Genomic DNA, 21,733 nt, shown 5'->3' on the forward strand with positions numbered 1-21,733 from the left:
ATGTACTCTGCATAGAATTTAAATAAGCAGGTTAATAATATACAGCCTTGATATATTCCTTTCACAATTTTGAACCCATCTATTGTTACATGTTGGATTCTAACTGTTGCTTCTTGACTTGCATACACGTTCTCCAGAGTGCAGATAAGGGGGTCTGGTTACCATCTCTTTAAGAATTTTCCACAGTCTGTTGTGATTCACAGAATAAAAAAATTTAGCATAGTCAAGGAACCAGAAGTAGACGCTTTTCTGGAATCCTCTTGCTTTTTCTATGATCCAACAGATGCTGGAAATTTGATCTCTGATTCCTCTGCCTTTTCTAAATCCAGCTTGAAAATCTGGAATTTCTCAGTTCATATACTCTTGAAGCCTGGCTGGGAAAATTTTGAGTATTATTTTGCTAACATGTGAAATGAGTTCAGTTGTTCTATAGTTTGAACATTCTTTGGCATTGCCCTGTTTTGGGATTGGAATGAAAACTGACATTTTCCAGTCTTGTGGTCACTGCTGAGTTTTCCAAATTTACTGGTATATTGTGTGCAGCACTTTCACAACATCGTCTTTTTGGATTTGAAAAAACTCAGCTGAAATTCCAGCACCTCCATTAGCTTTGTTGGTAGTGATGCTTCCAAAGGCCCATTTGACTTCGTACTTCCAGATGTCTGGCTCTAAGTGAGTCCCACCATCGTGGTTGATGGTGCTGGTTTACTCACTAATTCATGTCCAACTCTTACAACCCCATGGACGTTAGCCTGCCAGGCTCCTCAGTCCATGGGATTTTCCAGGCAAGAATAATGGTGTGGTTTGCCATTTCCTTCTTCAGAGGATCTTCCTGACCCAGGAATAGAACCCAGTGACCTGCATTGCAGGCAGAATATTTACCGACTGAGTTGCAAGGGAAGCCCGCATATGGTTATCTGGGTCATTCACATTTTTTTGTGTGCAGTTCTGTGTATTCTTGCCACCTCTTCTTAATACCTTCCACTTCTGGTTAGGTCCATACTGTTTCTGTCCTTTATTGTGCCCATCTTTGCATGAAGTATTCCCTTGGTATCTCTAATTTTCTTGAAGAGATCTCTAGTCTTTCCCATCTCTAGTTTTCCATAGAATGGGAAAATTTCTTTGCATTGTTCACTTAGGAGCCCTTTCTTATCTCTCTTTGCTATTCTTTGGAGTTCTGCATTCAGATGGGTATATCTTTTCTTTTCTCCTTTGCCTTTTGCTTCTCTCCTTTTCTCAGATATTTGTAAGATTTCTTCAGACAACCATTTTGCCTTTTTTGATTTCTTTTTCTTGGAGATCACTCACCGCCTCCTATACAATATCATGAACCTGCATCCATAGTTCTTTAGGCACTCTATCAGATCTAATCCCTCCTGTATAAAATTTAATTTTATCTGCTATTCAAAATTATTAAGATGCACTAAGACCCAAAATATGTATGCTTAGTTATATTCAATTTGAGTTACCAACTTTGAGTTTTTGTTCTAATATGTTGTGAGTTGCTCAGTTGAGTCCTACTCCTTGTGACCCCATGAATTGTAGCCAGCCAGGCTCCTCTGTCCATGAAATTCAACAGGCAAGCTTACTGGAGTGGTAGTCATTCCCTTCTCCAGGGCATCTTCCTGACCCAAGGATCTAACCCTGCAATGTAGACAGATTCTTTACCATCTGAGACACAAGAGAAGCCCTAATGTTTTAGTATGTATGAATAATTCAATGAAGGAACTTTTGATTTATTAAGGTAGTATTGTAGTATTAAACTTAATTTAATTGGTAATACTCCCAAAGCAATATTTATGGATTACACAGAACAAAAGTTTCATCAGAGTATTAAAAATAAACTTAAAAAATTAAAGTATAGTTGATTTACAATGTCGTGCTAGTTTCAATTGTGCAGCAAAGTGATTCAATTATACATATACACACATTTTTTTCCAGATTATGTTTGTAACAGGGCAGAATGTGCTCTCAACCATTAGTCCATGACTATCAGCATGTGATCCTTAGCATGAAATCATTAGTGCAAATTAAAGGTCCTGCTCAGCTCTGTCAGCCTGGCAGTGGTCCTGGGGCAGAGAGTACGGTGAAAGGCAAGTCATAGCTTTCTCCCTGGGGTCCTCTGGCCACGGGGCTGCCAGGTGAGTTGGGAGTATGGAAACAGACTGAGGGCTGTGTCCTGCAGAACTCCAGAGCCCTAGCCATGGCCACCCACTGGCCAGATTCTGGCCTTGAAGGAGCAGTAAACCTCTCTCCCATCCCCACCGCTGTGACCTAATGTTGACAATGGTCACCATGGGTCACAGTCCATGGAGGCCTCAGCAACTGGAGATTACAGACACTTCCATCAAGGTAGCAGCTTCAACCAGTGTCAGTCCATTCAAGTTTCAAAAATTGGTACAGCTTAGATCAGTTGTCTGTCTCTACGAGGTGGTCAGAGGTCAGGGTTAGGTAATATTTTTCCTTATAGATTATTGCAAAATATTGAATATAGTTCCCTATGCTATATGCTGCTGCTGCTGCTAAGTCGCTTCAGTTGTGTCCGAGTTTGTGCAACCCCATAGACAGCAGCCCACCAGGCTCCCCCGTCTCTGGGATTCTCGAGGCAAAAACACTGGAGTGGGTTGCCATTTCCTTCTCCAATGCATGAAAGTGAAAAGTGAAAGTGAAGTCGCTCAGTCATGCCCGACTCTTAGCGGCCCCAAGGATTGCAGCCCACCAGGCTCCTCTGTCCATGGGATTCTCCAGGCAAGAGTACTGGAGTGGGCTGCCATGTGCTATATAGTAGGCCCTTATTGGTTATCTATTTTATATATAATAATATGTGCATGTTAATCCCGTATTCCTAATTTATCTTCTTACCTTTCCTCTTTGGAAGCCATATTTTATTTCTTTTTGGTAAATAAGTGCATTTGTATCATTCCTTTTTTTTTAGATCCCACTTGTAAGTGGTACCACATTTGTCTTTCTCTGCCTCCACTTGTAAGTGACACCACATTTGTCTTTCTCCGCCTCACTTCACTTACTGTGATGAGCCCGAGGTCCATGCATGCTGCTGCAAGTGCATTATTTCACTGGTTTTTATGACTCAGTAATAGTCTGGCTAAGATGATTTTTTTTTAATGTAGGACTTACTATACACAGATGGAATTCACCACACTTAAACTTGAGAATCTTTTCCATATTCTCAAATGCATTTGGTAGCAGTAAAGATGTGGCAAAATGTATATAGACTAAAGTAAAAGTGTTGTTAGTCACTCAGTCATGTTTGATTCTTTGTGACCACATGGACTGTAGCCTACCAGGCTCCTCTGTCCTTGGAATTCTCCAGACAAGAACACTGAAGTGGGTAGCCACTCCCTTCTCAAGGGGAATCTTCTCGACCCAGGGATCAAACCTGGGTCTCCTACATTACAGGCAGATTCTTTACTAATCTGCACAGTAAGATTAGACTATGTGTCTCTATGTGAAATGTCAAACGTGCCATACAGATTATTAATTCAAAGAAATGAAAAACACCACAAAGGACTTAGGGCATTCTGTCAGGATTCATGGGAATCATCTGCATTCATATATCATCTGCAGTAATTTAACAAATTAGTAAGATTCTAAAAAAGAAATAAATATACCATGTAGATGTGATACAAGACACAATTGAGCTCAGGAGGCAATGTGAGAATAAGTCAATCATCTGTCAATAACAGAAGATTTACTTAGAGGAATTCTAGAAAATTGGTTAGCACATGTTGAGTCTAGGTGAGGAAAATCAGGAAATCCTAATTAAACAGCCACTGATAAAAAGACTTTACTTGTCAGTGTAATGTTTTGCTTAGTATCCTTTTGCAATATTTCAGTGGAGATAGAATCTAGATCTGTAGCTATGAATCTGATTCTGGACCACAAGCATGCCAGCAAGTCATCTTCAGAGTGGGGCTGAGATATAAGAAGCCTCATACCAGCTCCTGAAGAAGTCTCAGTTGATCCCAAATTCTTGGCTGGACAGATAGCCAGCAGAAGATAAGAGAGAGAGAGATTATGCAACAGAGAAGAAATATTAAAAATATGTTTGTACGTATTTTGGAGAAAGATATGGCAATCCACTCCAATGTTCTTGCCTGGGAAATCCCATGGCCAGAGGAGCCTAGCAGGCTACAGTCCATGGGGTTTCAAAGAGTCAAACAGCTTAGCGACTGAACACACATGTATGCATGTATTTCAGTTCAGTTTAGTCTCTCAGTTGAGTCCGACTCTTTGTGATCCCATGAATCGCAGCACACCAGGCCTCCCTGTCCATCACCAACTCCCGGAATTCACCCGGACTCACGTCCATCAAGTCAGTGATGCCATCCAGCCATCTCATCCTCTGTCGTCCCCTTCTCCTCCTGCCCCCAATCCCTCCCAGCATCAGAGTCTTTTCCAATGAGTCAACTCTTCACATGAGGTGGCCAAAGTACTGGAGTTTCAGCTTTAACATCATTCCTTCCAAAGAAATCCCAGGGTTGATCTCCTTCAGAATGGACTGGTTGGATCTCCTTGCAGTCCAAGGGACTCTCAAGAGTCTTCTCCAACACCACAGTTCAAAGGCATCAATTCTTCGGCACTCAGCCTTCTTCATACTCCAACTCTCACATCCATACATGACCAAAGGAAAAACCATAGCCTTGACTAGATGAACCTTTGTTGGCAAAGTAATGTCTCTGCTTTTGAATATGCTTTCTAGGTTGGTCATAACTTTCCTTCCAAGGAGTAAGCGTTTTTTAATTTCATGGCTGCAGTCACCATCTGCAGTGATTTTGGAGCCCAAAAATATAAAGTCTGACACTGTTTCCACTGTTTCCCCATCTGTTTCCCATGAAGTGGTGGGACCATATGCCATGATCTTCGTTTTCTGAATGTTGAGCTTTAAGCCAACTTTTTCCCTCTCCACTTTCACTTTCATCAAGAGGCTTTTTAGTTCCTCTTCACTTTCTGCCATAAGGGTGGTGTCATCTGCATATCTGAGATTATTGATATTTCTCCTGGCAATCTTGATTCCAGCTTGTGCTTCTTCCAGTCCAGCGTTTCTCATGATGTACTCTGCATATAAGTTAAATAAGCAGGGTAACAATATACAGCCTTGACGTACTCCTTTTCCTATTTGGAACCAGTCTGTTGTTCTATGTCCAGTTCTAACTGTTGCTTCCTGACCTGCATATAGGTTTCTCAAGAGGCAGGTCAGGTGTTCTGGTATTCCCATCTCTTTCAGAATTTTCCACAGTTTATTGTGATCCACACAGTCAAAGGCTTTGGCATAGTCAATAAAGCAGAAATAGATGTTTTTCTGGAATTCTCTTGCTTTTTCCATGATCCAGCAGATATTGGCAATTTGATTTCTGGTTCCTCTGCCTTTTCTAAAACCAGCTTGAACATCAGGAAGTTCACGGTTCACATATTGCTGAAGCCTGGCTTGGAGAATTTTGAGCATTACTTTACTAGCGTGTGAGATGTGTGTAATTGTGTGGTAGTTTGAGCATTCTTTGGCATTGCCTTTCTTTGGGATTGGAATGAAAACTGACCTTTTCCAGTCCTGTGGCCACTGCTGAGTTTTCCAAATTTGCTGGCATATTGAGTGCAGCACACTTACAACATCATCTTTCAGGATTTGAAATAGCTCAACTGGAATTCCATCACCTCCACTAGCTTTGTTTGTAGTGATGCTTTCTAAGGCCCACTTGACTTCACATTCCAGGATGTCTGGCTCTAGGCCAGTGATAACACCATTGTGATTATCTGGGTCTTGAAGATCTTTTTTGTACAGTTCTTCTGTGTATTCTTGCCGTCTCTTCTTAATATCTTCTGCTTCTGTTAGGTCCATACCATTTCTGTCCTTTATTGTGCCCATCTTTGCATGAAATGTTCTCTTGGTATCTCTAATTTTCTTGAAGAGATCTCTAGTCTTTCCCATTCTATTTACTTACTGTTAAATAGTGTAAATGTGTATGTGGTTAATCACTCAGTCATGTCTGACTCTTTGTGACCCTATGGACTGTAGCCCACCAGGCTCCTCTGTCCATGGGGATTCTCTAGGCAAGAACACTGGAGTGGGTTGCCATGCCCTCCTCCAGGGGATCTTCCCAACACATGGATCAAACATGGGTCTCCCGCATTGCAGGTGGATTCTTTACCCTCTGAGCCTCCAGGGAAGCCCAAATAGGGTAAATACTCAAGAGTAAAGCTGGATCTGTGGTTGGGATTATGTCATTTTAAACAAGTTTGGTGTTTGGGTGTATTGACCAAATCCTATTTATTCTTAAAATGGAAGGATCTAACGTGTAAGAATCAGGTAGATGAGCTTGGTCCCATTATGAACCCTGGGTCTTAGGAAGTAGGAGATCATGGTACTTATACCTTCTGATAAACTCTACCTTATCAAGGGGAAATGAGAGTGTATTTTCACTTAGAAATACTTCGCTGCTGTCAGTGCTTCAACACATCACTCTGTGTGCATATTTTGGGTCACTGGAGACTGAGGGGATGGCACCTGAAATAAATTTTGGAGCTCATATCAAAGATGTCTAGCCTTCATGATAGCATCTCACTGAGTTCTTAGGGGCTAGAATTATTTTTTAGTTCTTCATGTCCATTTTCACAGTAGCCCTGGGCACGCATGCTTGCACAGAGGCAGCAAAGAAGACTTACTTGGAAACAACATTGCCTGTTAAGGTTAAAAAAGCTTCTCAGCATTGTATACAATACAGAGTGTGCCTCTTCCCAGAGAAATTCCAATTAATGCCTTGTAGAAATTCTTATGCTGAACTGACTTCTTTTAGCTCTAAGTAACAGAAATAGAGGTCTGAGTCAACAAAATGTTCTTCCAGTTCTAAAAGAAAAGAGGCTGAATTTATTTAACCTGAAACATAAATGTATTCCTATTGTGAGATTTGCATTCTAAATCTCAGCTGGGATGAAGTGGTAGTGATTCAGTTTCAAACCCTTCAAGCAGTTTTAAAATCATTAGTAAAAAAAAAATAAAATAAAAAAATAAAAATAAAATCATTAGTAAACTGCAGTGTTTAGAAGGGTGGCAATAGTGTCACTTTTAAAAAGAAATTGATCTTTCCTTCAACCATACAATTTAATATTTAACAAAATATATCTGAATCTCAGTGGTCTGCCTTTGATTAATGTATTTGTTGTATCTCTATGTGGTGATCTAAAAGTGAAATGAAGGTGGGGAGCTTTATGGTGTTTTATTTATTTTTTGTAGCTCAGCATGATGTTCAGCAGTGCCTAAAACTATAATACTTCTTTTTTAAGTGGGCCACAAGTGGGGATTTTTATGGGTTCTCTTGTCAAGTCAAACTATATAATGCAAACACTATACTCAGTCAAGTAAAGAAAAGAACCCCACACAGTTTGAAAACTTAATGATGTCCATTTTAATGCTGCTATCTAAAATATTTGTAGTAAAGATATTTCTACAAGATATTTTTGAAGCTTGGTGATTTTTCAGGTATTCAATTAGCAGTTCATAAATAGAAAATGTTTTGCATATATTTTTACAATATTTACTTGGAATCTATCCTTTCACCAGTTTTTAGTCGTACTGTCAGCTATTATAATAGATATATTTATGCATGCATACATGTGTCTGCGTATAAATATTCACAGTTGTATAATACCAGATGCATAATGAATGACATCCATCCTCAACCCCACAGTAACTAACAACCTCCTTATAGCTAAATGTCATCTTTATCTGAATAACTTCACTGTTGCATTTGAGATGGATCTCACATTCTCCTTCATGAGATTTCTGCTACCTGTTTGCTCCCGGTTTTCATGCTTAAGCACGTCTGGTTCTTTTTGCCTTTCTTTATCTGTTTCTTCATAAACCTTTTCAAAGTAAATACTGTATTCGTCATTTCCCCTGCATATCTCTACTGAGGTATAACAGGTATACACAAAGGAACAGATAATTAATGTATACAATTTGGGGAGTTTGAGTTGGGAAATATACATATACTCTTGTGTTACCATCACCACAATCAAGGTAGAAAACATAACCATATCACCTCCTAAAGAAACTTTGGGTATTGGAGGTGTCTACTCATTTGTTTTAATCCTACACATTTTTCTGAAGGGAAATCCCACTGACACTAAAGCCCACAATTTTAATTACACTTAGACGCTCATATCTCCCACAGCTATATCTTTAACCTCTTCTACTCCTTCATCCTACCACCTCAAATAGACATTTGCCTGTAAAACAAACCCACTGAGTGACCTGTGGGTACCTCAAATTCAACCTGTTTAAGATTGAAACCTTATTTTTACCTTCCTCAGTAAGGTTTTCTTCTCCTGAATTCTGTGTTTCAGTTCATTATTCCCAGGCCAAATTGGAGAGACATCTCAGACTTCTCTTTCTTCCTCGCTGTCCATATCCAGTCAGTCCCCAATATTGATAATTTTGCATGCTTCAAACAGTTCTCAAAATTTCCCCTCTCTCCCAAACAATCACAGTCAGGCTCTCATTATTTGTCATCTGACCTATTGCTACAACCTCTTAGTATGTTATCCTAGCAGTAATCTTAAAAACCCTCATAATTATCCTCAGTGTAACTGCTGAGATGTCTCTTAACAAGCATTCAGTTCAGTGTTAACAAGCATAGGTCAGTAGTGAATGTCCATTGAGCAGGAAAGAAGGCACACTTCCCATTACTGCTCATAGAACTTCATCTCCAAGAATACTGTCCTGCATGTGATTACTGATGCATGGTCTCAGAACTCTCCCACGTCTGTTTGCCTGTGCTCGTGCCCCTTGCCCTGGTTTCTTCTTTCTTCATTTTTGATTTCGATAGTTCATCCTTGAAAATTCTAATCAACAATAATCTCCTCCATAAAAAGCTTTTTCTAAACTTTCCTATGTCCTAAATGTCTCACATTCATGGTCCATCTTATTTGGTGCTTAACTTTTTGGTGGTGCTTACTAAAGTATATTGAATTTTTCCACTTATTCAAATTTCTTGAAAGCAGAGACTGTGTTATATTGATCTTAGAAATCACACTACCCAGCTCAATATTTGGGTATTGGAGCACTCTTAGAAGGTGCTAAATTCAACTAGACCTAATGGAATAAAAGGAGAAGGCAATGGCACCCCACTCCAGTACTATTGCCTGGAAAATCCCATGGATGGAGGAGCCTGGTAGGCTGCAGTCCATGGGGTCACTAAGAGTCGGACACGACTGAGCGACTTCACTTTCACTTTCCACTTTCATGCATTGGAGAAGGAAATGGCAACCCACTCCAGTGTTCTTGCCTGGAGAATCCCATGGATGGAGAAGCCTGGTAGGCTGCAGTCCACGGGGTCGCACAGAGTCGGACACGACTGAAGCGACTTAACAGCAGCAGCAGCAGCAGCAGCAATGGAATAAAATGAGCTGAAAGTATATTTTTCCACTGAGGATTCATGAATGTTATAGAAAGAGAAGTATGATATATGTCACAATCTAAAATACCAATTTGGTTAACCTCACACACATGCCTACAACTAAATAAGTTGTACTGATAAATAGAGAGAAAGCATTGATCTTGGAAATCTGTCTACTTTTAGAATTTCAAAAAGTAAAATAATATGTATAGGGCTGATTTAAAAAGCAGTATTAAAGCAAAGAACAATTGAAACTTATATTTAGTTAGTCAGTTCAGTCACTCAGTCATGTCCAACACTTTGCGATCCCATGAACCACAGCACGCCAGGCCTCCCTGTCCATCACCAACCCCCAGAGTTCACCCAAACTCATGTCCATTGAGTTGGTGATGCCATCCAAGTATCTCATCTTCTATTGTCCCCTTCTCCTGCTGCTCTCAATCTTTTCCAGCATCATGGTCTTTTCCAATGAGTCAGCTCTTCACATCAGGTGGCCAAAGTATTGGAGTTTCAGCTTCAACATCAGTCTTTCCAATGAACACTCACTGATCTCCTTTAGGATGGACTGATTGGATCTCCTTGCAGTCCAAGGGACTCTCAAGTGTCTTCTCCAACACCACAGTTCAAAAGCATCAATTCTTCTGCGCTCCGCTTTCTTTATAGTCCAACTTGCACATCCATACATGACTACTAGAAAAACCATAGCCTTGAGAAGATGGACCTTTGTTGACAAAGTAATGTCTCTGCTTTTTAATATGCTGTCTAGGTTGGTTATAACTTTCCTTCCAAGGAGTAAGTGTCAATAAAGCAGAAATAGATGTTTTTCTGGAACTCTCTTGCTTTTTCCATGATCCAGCGGATGTTAGCAATTTGATCTCTGGTTCCTCGGCCTTGTCTAAAACCAGCTGGAACCAGCTGAAAGTTCATGGTTCACATATTGCTGAAGCCTGGCTTGGAGAATTTTGAGCATACTAGCGTGTGAGATGAGTGAAATTTTGCAGTAGTTTGAGCATTCTTTGGCATTGCCTTTCTTTGGGACTGGAATGAAAACTGACCTTTTCCAGTTTTGGCCACTGCTGAGTTTTCCAAATTTGCTGACAAATTGAGTGCAACACTTTCACAGCATCATCTTTCATGATTTGAAATAGCTCAACTGGAATTCTATCACCTCCACTAGCTTTGTTCATAGTGATGCATTCTAAGGCCCACTTGACTTCACATTCCAGGATGTCTGGCTCTAGGTGAGTGATCACACCATCGTGATTATCTTGGTCATGAAGATCTTTTTTTGTACAGTTCTTCTGTGTATTTTTGCCACCTCTTCTTAATATCTTCTGCTTATGTTTGGTCAATACCATTTCTGTCCTTTATTGAGCCCATCTTTGCATGAAATATTCCCTTGGTATCTCTAATTTTCTTGAAGAGATCTCTAGTCTTTCCTGTTCTATTGATTTCCTCTATTTCTTTGCACTGATCACTAAGGAGGGCTTTCTTATTTCTCCTTGCTATTCTTTGGAACTCTGCATTCAAATGGGTATATCATTCCTTTTCTCCTTTGCTTTTCACTTTTCTTCTTTTCACAGCTATTTGTAAGGCCTCCCCAGACAGCCATTTTGCTTTTTTGCATTTCTTTTTCTTGAGGATGGTGTTCACCCTGTCTCCTGTACAATGTGACAAATGTCCATCCATAGTTCATCAGGCTCCCTATCAGATCTAGTCCCTTAAATCTATTTCTCACTTCTACTGTATAATCATAAGAGTTTTGATTTAGCTCATACCTGAATGGTCTAGTGGTTTTCTCCATTTTCTTAAATTTCAGTCTGAATTTGGCAATAAGGAGTTCATGATCTGAGCCACAGTCAGCTCCAGGTCTTGTTTTTGCTGACTGTATAGAATTTCTCCATCTTTGGGCTGCAAAGAATATAATCAGATTCCAGTGTTGACCATCTGGTGATGTCCATGTGTAGAGTCTTCTCTTTTGTTGTTGGAAGAGGGTGTTTGCTATGACTAGCGTGTTCTCTTGGCAAAACTCTGTTAGCCTTTGACCTGCTTCATTCTGCACTCCAAGGCCAAATTTGCCTGTTCCTCCAGGTGTTTCTTGACTTCCTACTTTTGCATCCCAGTCCCCTGTAATGAAAAGGACATCTTTTGGGGATGTTAGTTCTATAAGGTCTTTTAGGTCTTCATAGAACTGTTCAACTTCAGCTTCTTTAGCATTACTGGTCAGGGCATAGACTTGGATTACCATGATGTTTAATGGTTTGCCTTGGAAACAAACAGAGATCATTCTTTCGTTTTTGAGATTGCATCTAAGTACTGCATTTCGGACTCTTTTGTTGAGCATGATGGCTACTCCATTTCTTCTAAGGGATTCCTGCCCACAGTAGTAGATATAATGGTTATCTGAGTTAAATTCACCCATTCCAGTCCATCTTAGTTTGCTGATTCCTAGAATGTCAATGTTCACTCTTGCCATCTCCTGTTTGACCACTTCTAATTTGCCTTGATTCATGGACCTAATATTCCAGGTTCCTATGCAATATTGCTCTTTACAGCATTGGACCTTGCTTCTATCACCAGTCAAATGCACAACTGGGTGTTGTTTTTGCTTTGGCTCCATCCCTTCATTCTTTCTGGAGTTATTTCTCCACTGATCTCCAGTAGCATATTGAGCACCTACCGACCTGGGGAGTTCATCTTTCAGTGTCCTATCTTTTGGCCTTTTCATACTGTTCATGCGGTTCTCAAGCCAAGAATACTGTAGTGGTTTGTCATTCCCTTCTCCAGTGGACCACATTCTGTCAGACCTCTCCACAATGCCCCGTCTGTCTTTGGTGGCCCCACACATCATGGCTTAGTTTCATTGAGTTAGACAAGCTGTGGTCCGTGTGATCAGATTAGCTAGTTGTCTGTGATTGCAGTTTCAGTCTGTCTGCCCTCTGATGCCCTGTCTCAGCGCCTACTCTCTTACTTGGGTTTCTCTTGCCTTGACATGGGGTATCTCTTCATGGCTGCTCCAGCAAAGGGCAGCCACTGCTCCTTACCTTGGACATGGTGGCCACTGAGAGGAGTTACCCCACCTCCAAGGTCAGGGGCGGTGGCCGAGGGGAGCTACCCCACGTCCAAAGTCCAAGCTAAGGAAACTTATATTTAGAAAAGGACAAAGTATTTATCACCTGTGAGACCAGGAAATGATAATGAGGGATATTTCCAGGTATAAGATCACAAGGAGGAAAACTGTAACCAACACATACCCAGCTTGTTGGGTCATATATTTGGAGTTGTGTTTTTCACCTACCCATTTAAAATATATACCTATCTAAATTATTTAATATTTGCCTAAGAAGAAATACCAACTATTTTTTGCTTCACAAACCCTTGCTGTATTCATCTTGCTTTGCCTTTTAATGCTGCATTACTTATTTATGAGATCCAAGTTTATACAAATTACACTTATGTTTTATAGACTGATGAGAATTCATGGCCTATTCACTTTAGTTGGATTTAGTTATCCTTCTCTACAAATGTTATAGCTCACTACAATTACTTGCACTGGCTTTACTGCTTCACTGAGGAAGAAGCTTGGCAATCAGTTTTTGGTTTCACAAGAAGGGTTGCAAATGTTTCTGAAGTCTTTTATTAAGACCAAATTATGTCCTTTAAACCTTAAGAAAAAAATCTGTAATATATAGACAGGGATTAACATGAATGCAAAATTTAATAAATTATTATAGAGTAAATGTAAGTGTAAGTATAACCGCAGCATATAATGCATCATCAGGAAAGCCCCCTGCATGCTTCTTCCTAGCCCTGATTACTTTCCTCCACCAGCAATAAACCCCTCTGACAGTTTCTTACTGTCTTCTATTGCAGATTTAGCAACTAAATAAGCATCCAAGTAATATAGTTTACTTTTGTCTATTTTTAATGTGTATAAACAGAATGCATGTAATAGTATCTACCTTCTTTCATTCACCTTTGTCTTTTTGAAGATTCAACCGCATTTCTACCTATTTATTCATATACTTTATTTTCTGTGTGTGTCTGTGCCACATGCATTTTCACATTCTACTATTGATGAATGTTTGAGTGTTTTCTAGTTTAAGGCTATTATAATCAATCCTGCTGTGATTTTTAAAAAAACATGATTTCTCCTGGTACACAGAGAATGTGTTTGAGTTTCTATATGAGGGTAATTGTTAACTTTATTGAAAATGTGAAAGTATCAAATCTAGATTCTTCTTACCATTCATTGTAGATAAAAAGTAAACATAGGCCAGTAAAATAAAATTACTACAAAATTGGTTACTTATGAATTGCTTCACTTTTCATTTAATTAAGCTCTTCATTAAACTCTATGGTACAAAACAATTTCTAGATACAGTACTTTTTTTCTTTTTGAGCAGTGAAAACTTTAAAGCTGATAGGAGAAACAGAGGAGGTAGTGGTAGAGAAATCAAGGTAAAATAGAAATACAGAAAGGTAAGAACATATCAGTGAGCAGATTCTACTTTGTCCCTTCAAATAAGGATTTTTTTTATTAATTCAAAAAAAGTAACAAAGGCTATCTCCTTCCGCCTTGAAACTCTGGATTATTGACATATTTTCCTTTAATTAATGGGACATACATTTCAGTAGAAATATTTATGCCTAAAAAATGTTATATTCAACTTTTGGTATCACTAAAAATTGCAGGTAGTCTTGGTCCTGAAGAGACTAAAGGTCAATATTAGTGCATTGAAATTATGTCATTCACAGGAAGAACTAATGAATTAACACAGCTCAACAAAGTTTCATCAGTTACATAAATATTGTTGACTTTTGTAAGCAAGTTTGCCTTTATGATTTTTCTGTTTGATTGTCACTCAACTGGAAATCACAAATCCCATGAGCTAAAGAATAATTCACAAATGCATAACATCTTCCACAGACTTAATGTAGATCACTTAATATTTTAAATTTTTATTTTAAAGAGATGATGCATATCAATTCTGGTTGACATGTACACAGTGCTATATTTAAAATAGGTAACCACAAGGACATACAGAAATAAAATTTTCAAAACAGATGGTACAGATAAAAATCTTCAGAGAACATATTCTAACATGTATTGCTTACTATTTTATTTTATTTTTTTAAATATTTGGCTTACTATTGGCTTTTGAAATAAGAGTAGGTGAGAAGACTGTCTGGGGCCTTGTGAAAATTTATTGAAAATTAAGCAAATGGCAATGAATAAGTTCTAGATAAATTTTTGAGAGAGCATCTCAATTCCACTCAGATCTGTAGGCATTTAGCCATGGTTATAAATCTAGGAAGATATTGATTATAAAATTAAAAAACAGTAGCAGTGTTATTAACTAACATATTGATTCTTTGCTACATGCCAGATACAGTTCCAAGTGCTTTCTGTGTATTAGCTCTTTCAATTGCCACAAAATCTAATATAGTAGGCTCCTGTGATAGCTCAGCTGGTAAAGAATCCACCTGCAATGCAGGAGACCCCAGTTTGATTCCTGAGTCAGGAAGATCCACTGGAGAATGGATAGGCTACCCACTCCAGTATTGTTGGGTTTCCCTAATGGCTCAGATGGTAAAGAAGCCTCCTGTAATGCAGGAGACCTGGGTGTGATCCCTGGGTTGGGCCGATCCCCTGGAGAAGGGAACAGCTACCCATTCCAGTATTCTGGCCCAGAGAATTCCATGGACAGGGGGAGCCTGGCAGGCTATAGTGCATGGGGTCACAAAGAGTTGGACGTGACTAAGCAACTTTCAATTCACTTCCCTTCACTAGGATTTTCTCTACACCTGCAGACTCTAAGAGGTGAGTTACTTTGCCAGGACTGTGTGGCAAGTGACAGAATCAGTTGCATCAAGCTGTAAAATCCTAAAGAACCCGTAATTACTTTCATTGGAAGCAGCCTAAAATTCTGGTTATGAACACTAGTCTTGACATTAGACAGTCTCTTGAATTCTAGTTTTACAACTTAGCAACTCTGTGACTTTGGCAAATTATCTAGTCTACTTGAAACTCAATGTCCTTGTCTACAAAATGGAGAGAATAAGTCTAGTTTATAGACTTCCTTAAGGTTTGAAAGAGAGAACTCACAATTGTCCAAGTGTAAAAAGAATTCTAACAGCTAATGTAACAGTAGTGCCAGCAGCAGTAACATCTTATACTCTTGAATTTTGAGACTTACTTTGAGATATATTTTAATTTAATTCAACTAATGGGTCTATGGTATGACCCATTTTGCTAAACTTCCTAACCATGAATACATTTCAAAGTCATGTCTTTTATGCCTTCAAAAAAAAAAAATGGCTGACAATGTGGAACCGATTATTAATTACTTAGAATCTTGCAGGCTGCCATCAGAAACTTGTCAAGCTTGAAGTCCAACTTGGGATGATTCTTCAGTCAGTTCCAAATCTAAATCATTATGTCATCATCTAGGAAGCATTTCTCCCCCTGTTTTAACAGCTAAATTGGAATGAAAAGAAATCTTAAGTTTACTAAAATTAAGATGTACTGTATCTAATACCATTTTTCCTAAGGGGAAAAAAGTGCAATGATTTTGTCATGACTTGTACTTAGTACAAGTGAAAGTCATCATGAGGATTTCTGACCTTATTAGACCTATAGTTTAGGAGTGATGGATGGGAACTGAATGTCATTTGCTTTCTTGGCCTCAAAAGATTAGATTCAGTTCAGTTCAGTTCAGTCGCTCAGTCGTGTCCGACTCTTTGCGACCCCATGAATAGCAGCACGCCAGGCCTCCCTGTCCATCACCGACTCCCGGAGTTCACTCAGACTCACGTCCATCGAGTCAGTGATGCCATCCAGCCATCTCATCCTCTGTTGTCCCCTTTTCCTCCTGCCCCCAATTCCTCCCAGCATCAGAGTCTTTTCCAATGAGTCAACTCTTCACATGAGGTGGCCAAAGTAGTACCTCTACATATACGCTTTCATACTCCCTATACTTTTTTTTCCACAATACTCATGAAATTTGAAATTTTTTCTTTGTGTAACTTTTTTCAAACCTGTATGTTACCTATTAGAATGTCAATTCCAGAAGGGCAGGCTAGAAGCTCTCCTAGATAGTGTGATTGTGCAGTGTATCTTTATTACTGGAGGTTATTGCTCTAGTGATTTTTAAAGGCAATTATTGTTTAACATCTACTTTTTTCCAGTATAGTTCAAGTGATATAACATCAAAGAGCACTATGCTCTTATCCTTATTTACAGGCCCAGCCCCTAAAATGCTGTTCAGCACAAATTTGACAGTAAATATACATGAATAGCTGGTTTTAGAAAAGGCAGAGGAACCAGAGATCAAATTGCCAACATCTGCTGGATCATCAGAAAAGCAAGAGAGTTCCAGAAAAACATCTATTTCTGCTTTATTGACTATGCCAAAGCCTTTGACTGTGTGGATCACAATAAACTGTGGAAAATTCTTCAAGAGATGGGAATACCAGACCACCTGACCTGCCTCTTGAGAAATCTGTATGCAGGTCAGGAAGCAACAGTTAGAACTGGACATGGAACAACAGACTGGTTCCAAATAGGAAAAGGAGTACGTCAGGTCTATATATTGTCACCCTGCTTATTTAACTTATATGCACCGTACATCATGAGGAAAGCTAGGCTGGAGGAAGCACAAGCTGGAATCAAGATTTCTGGGTAAAATATCAATAACCTCAGATATGCAGATGACAACACTCATGGCAGAAAGTGAAAAGGAACTAAAAAGCCTCTTGATGAAAGTGAAAGAGGAGAGTGAAAAAGTTGGCTTAAAGCTCAACATTCAGAAATCTAAGATCATGGCATCTGGTCCCATCACTTCATGAGAAATGGATGGGGAAACAGTGGAAACAGTATCAGACTTTAATTTTTTGAGCTCCAAAATCACTGCAGATGGTGATTGCAGCCATGAAATTAAAAGACGCTTACTCCTTGGAAGGAAAGTTATGAGCAACCTAGACAGCATATTAAAAAACAGAGACATTACTTTGCCAACAAAGGTCCATCTAGTCAAGGCTACGGTTTTCCAGTGGTCATGTATGGATGTGAGAGTTGGACTGTGAAGAAAGCTGAGTGCCAAAGAATTGATGCTTTTGAACTGTGGTGTTGGAGAAGTCTCTTGAGAGTCCCTTGGACTGCAAGGAGATCCAACCAGTCCATCCCAAAGGAGATCAGTCCTGGGTGTTCATTGGAAGGACTGATGCTAAAGCTGAAACTCCAGTACTTTGGCCACCTCATGCGAAGAGTTGATTCATTGGAAATGACCCTGATGCTGGGAGGGATTGGGAGCTGAAGGAAAAGGGGATGACAGAGGATGAGATGGCTGGATGGCATCACCAACTCAATGGACATGAGTTTGAGTGAACTCCAGGAGTTGGTCATGTACAGGGAGGCCTTGCGTACTGTGATTCATGGAGTTGCAAAGAGTTGGACATGACTGAGCGACTGAACTGACTGACTGATAGATGAAAAAATAAATGCATGAAAACATATATGACTGATTTCAAACCAAACTTAAAATAAGTATTTCATATTTTTATTAATTGCTATATTTTTCTAATACAAGAGTAAGAAAAATTACATGATCCAAAATAATTCAGTTAACATATATTGAGAAGAAACCACAATTCTACACTAAAGCATTAATGCGGACAAAACACATTGTCTCTTTTAGAATGTACGTTAGATAGCAGAGGTATAAATGCAAATAATTATATACAATGCAATATGAAAAGTGCTGACACAGGCATGTACAAAGTGTTATGGGATCAAAAAGTAGGGAGTAATTTAGCTTTCAGCATTTAAATGATTATATAAATATACATTTTTATTTATCTATGTTCATTCGGTTTTATTTGATAAAAGTAACATTGGTTCTGTGTCTACACAGTCATGTTTTTGAAGAATGCTCCACTGAGAAAATATTCTTTGGTTCCAACATGATTTCCTTAAAGGGAAAAAAGGATTTCTTGAGTATTTATCCCTTTATTGTTTATTTCTCCTCTCTATATACTCAAGCATAGTTTAGTATTAAGTGTAAGCTTTTGCTTCAAGCCTTCTTTAAATAGATTTCCTGCCTGTTTCAATTTGTATGAAATCCCAGAAGGCCTAGTTAAAAATTAACCTGCAACAACAGAACCCTGCTTAAGTTTCAGGACTTGCATTCAAATCTTCATATGTTGACACTCAGCATTTATGAAGTCTGCCATTATAACCGGACAAACCTACATGCTGTGTGTGGATCATTAACAATTTTATATAGAATTCAAAATCCAGATTTGAAATGTGACTGCTTGGCTAATGGTATATTTTTCCATTCTCTCTCTTAACCCTGCGGTACAGCCTGATAGACCATGCTTTGTGTGCTATATACAGAAAACCAATTATGGCAAAAAAGATAAGATTACCTTGTTTTGTTTTAGATGCAATCATATTCTTTTGAAGAGAGATGACTATTAATTTTACTTTATATTTGATATTTGGAACTAGTGGTAAAAAATCCTCCTTCCAATGCAGGAGATGAAGAGACATGGGTTTGATCTCTGGGTTGGGAAGATCCTCTGGAGTAGGAAATAGCAACCTGTTTCAGTATTCTTGACTGGAAAATTCCATGGACAGAGGAGCTTGGTGGGCTACAGTCCATTGGGCTGTAGAGCATCGGATACAACTAAGCACAAAACACACACAATGCTCATTACTTTATAAATGAACAAAGTTTGTAATTATTTTGATGATTATATCACTTTTAATGAAGTTAAATTTAGATAGTGCAAGTAGATTGACATGAAACGTAAGATTTGAGGCATGTATAAATATAGTATGCGGTAATGTACATTTCTTAATGCATTAATTATCATGTAGATTTGCATCTGGGTTGGAATATTAATTCTGCTACTTACTAGCTGTACAAGTTGGTCAATATGTTTAAGCTTATATAATATCAGTTCTCTCATCAGTAAAATGAAAGTGATGATAACTTTTTTTTATTTTTATTTTTTTTGGTCATGTCACTTAGCTTGAGGGATCCTTGTTCCCCAACCAGAGATCAATCCTGTGCCCCCTACAGTAGAACCACAGCATCCTAACCACTGGACAGCCAGGGAATTCTGTTATAATAACTTATTTACAGTTTTATTGTGATGATAAAAAGAGATAACATACATAAAAGCAGAATTCAAACTAAAAAGTACTAAACAACTATCAGTTTCTATGTATATATACATGTATATAAATGATTATATCTAAGTGACATGAAGTACTTTGTTAGCAACTGCACTCAACATCCAATTTTATTCCAATTTTATTCATTTACTAACTGAATATAACAAAGACTTAACAATTTGTTGTTTTTTTAATTTTATTTTTAAAATTTTAAATTCATTTTTTAAATTGTATTTTATTTTTTTATTTGTGTCCTTTTTAAGAGCAGTTAAGAAACTGGTATTAGGGAACATATCTAATGCTTGGGTGTATCTAGAACCAAGCATAGCACCTGGAGAATATTACATATTTTAGTACATGCTGGTTAGGTGAATAATTAAAGCAACAGTTCTGATTTTAAGAACAAAGAGCAGGTAGCAACTTTCAGTCCCCATCAATTAGGTTAAGGGTTGCTGTTTCTAAATTTGCAATTTAATTGCCAACAATGATTTATAGAAGTGTTTAACTGTTTATAGAGTACTTTAGCCTAAATTACTTTCCCACTTCACTGGCATAGCATCTCAGATAGAAGCAAATAAGTACATAGCTGATGAATAAAACATAGCTAATGAATAAAATAACAGAATACAAAAGGGAATTTTTTAGACTAAAAGTTTAATATTCTTTTTTTTTTTTTTAAGAATTTGATATGGACCATTTTAAAGTCTTTATTGAATTTGTTACAATATTTTTTCTGTTTTCTTTTTTGGGGTTTTGGCCCTGAAGCATGTGGAGTCTTAGCTTCTTGACCAGGAAGAGAACCTGTGTCCCCTGTGTTAGAAGGAAGTCTTAGCTACTGGACTACTAGAGAAGTCCCACAAGTTTAATATTCTTTCAACTGTACTATACTAAGATAAAAATTTAAAGCTTGTAAGAATGTTATGATCAGAATACTGTTTCCCAAGTAACACAAAGACAACATTTACAAATGCTTCTGATGGTAAAGTAAATAATAACTTCTGTCTCTTCTTGAAGAGTTAGATTCTCTTTCACATTTATTTTTATTTTTATTTTTTTTAAGCCTACAGCACCCGGTATTCCCAGGCTGTCTCCCATCCAAGTACTAACCAGGCCCGACCCTGCTTAGCTTCCGAGATCAGACGAGATCGGGCGCGTTCAGGGTGGTATGGCCGTAGACCCTCTTTCACATTTAAAAGGAGGAAAATCTATCAATATGTTTTTCTACTTAATTATATGTTGCCTTGATATACTTCCAAATTTAGTTGAATGGCTATGATTGCTTTTATCTTTCATTCATCCAATCCTTGAATGAATATTTATAAAGTGTCTATTATGTACAGAGCACTGGACTCACAGATCTGGAAGAAACAGACAGGTCCTCATTGTCATGAATCTCACAGCACAGTGAAGTGCCAGCCATTAAGTCCATAAACACACCATTAGATAAGAAAGTAAAGAATTGTCATGCACATTGTGAGAGGAGAGAGTGAGTACTCTGAGTGTATCTTCCTATGTACGGGGAGGCTCTGGAAAGTTTCCTGTAAGGGAAAGCTATGTAAACTGGGAACTGGAGGATAAGTAAACTACTGTGGAAGACTAAGCAAAAGAAAATGCAAAATCTAAAATGGAAAAAAATTAGCTTGGCTTAACTGAATAGCTAGCTAACTAAATAACTCAGTAAGAAATGAGGATAGCAATGAGATAATGTGTATTGACCTTTTTCCCCTAGAAGATTGGGACGTGAAGGAATTGCAGCAAGAGAACAGATATAGTAGGACGTGGTTATTTTTTACTTCTTCATTCACTTTTTTTTTTGGGGGGGGGGGCGGATGATAAAAGAGAGACTAATGGAAATAGGCTCAATAAGAAGAATGTGGAAGATGCTGAAAAAAGAAGCAACACAGTCCCAAGAGCATAGCCCTTGAGAATGTAGGAGGGTGTTGAATACTTTGATGGATATTCTCCTCAGTTTTAGTACCAGGAGAATGGAAAAGACAGGGATAGATGTTGGGAGGTTTATAGATTTATTTTGAAATGATTACCTCCATGTCTCAAAATAGAGAAATTCATAGCTATGGGTACACTGAATATTGTTTTCCCCAGGATTTCATGCAAATTTCATTGCCTTTATGGAATT

The 21,733-nt window shown here is 38.4% G+C and overlaps 1 protein-coding gene and 1 non-coding gene across 2 annotated transcripts in view; one reads left to right on the forward strand and one right to left on the reverse strand.

Annotated features, from left to right (window-relative positions):
- PCDH15 (protocadherin related 15) overlaps positions 1-21,733 on the forward strand; it is a 1,060,244-nt gene that overhangs the window by 772,756 nt on the left and 265,755 nt on the right. The gene's annotated exons all lie outside the window — the stretch shown is intronic.
- On the reverse strand, positions 20,655-20,773 carry LOC112444539 (5S ribosomal RNA). Its single transcript, XR_003032895.1, has one exon. It is a non-coding gene; the product is annotated as a 5S ribosomal RNA (ribosomal RNA).

The sequence above is a fragment of the Bos taurus genome, chromosome 26 (assembly GCF_002263795.3).
Source record: "Bos taurus isolate L1 Dominette 01449 registration number 42190680 breed Hereford chromosome 26, ARS-UCD2.0, whole genome shotgun sequence".
Classification (NCBI taxonomy): Eukaryota; Metazoa; Chordata; class Mammalia; order Artiodactyla; family Bovidae; genus Bos; species Bos taurus.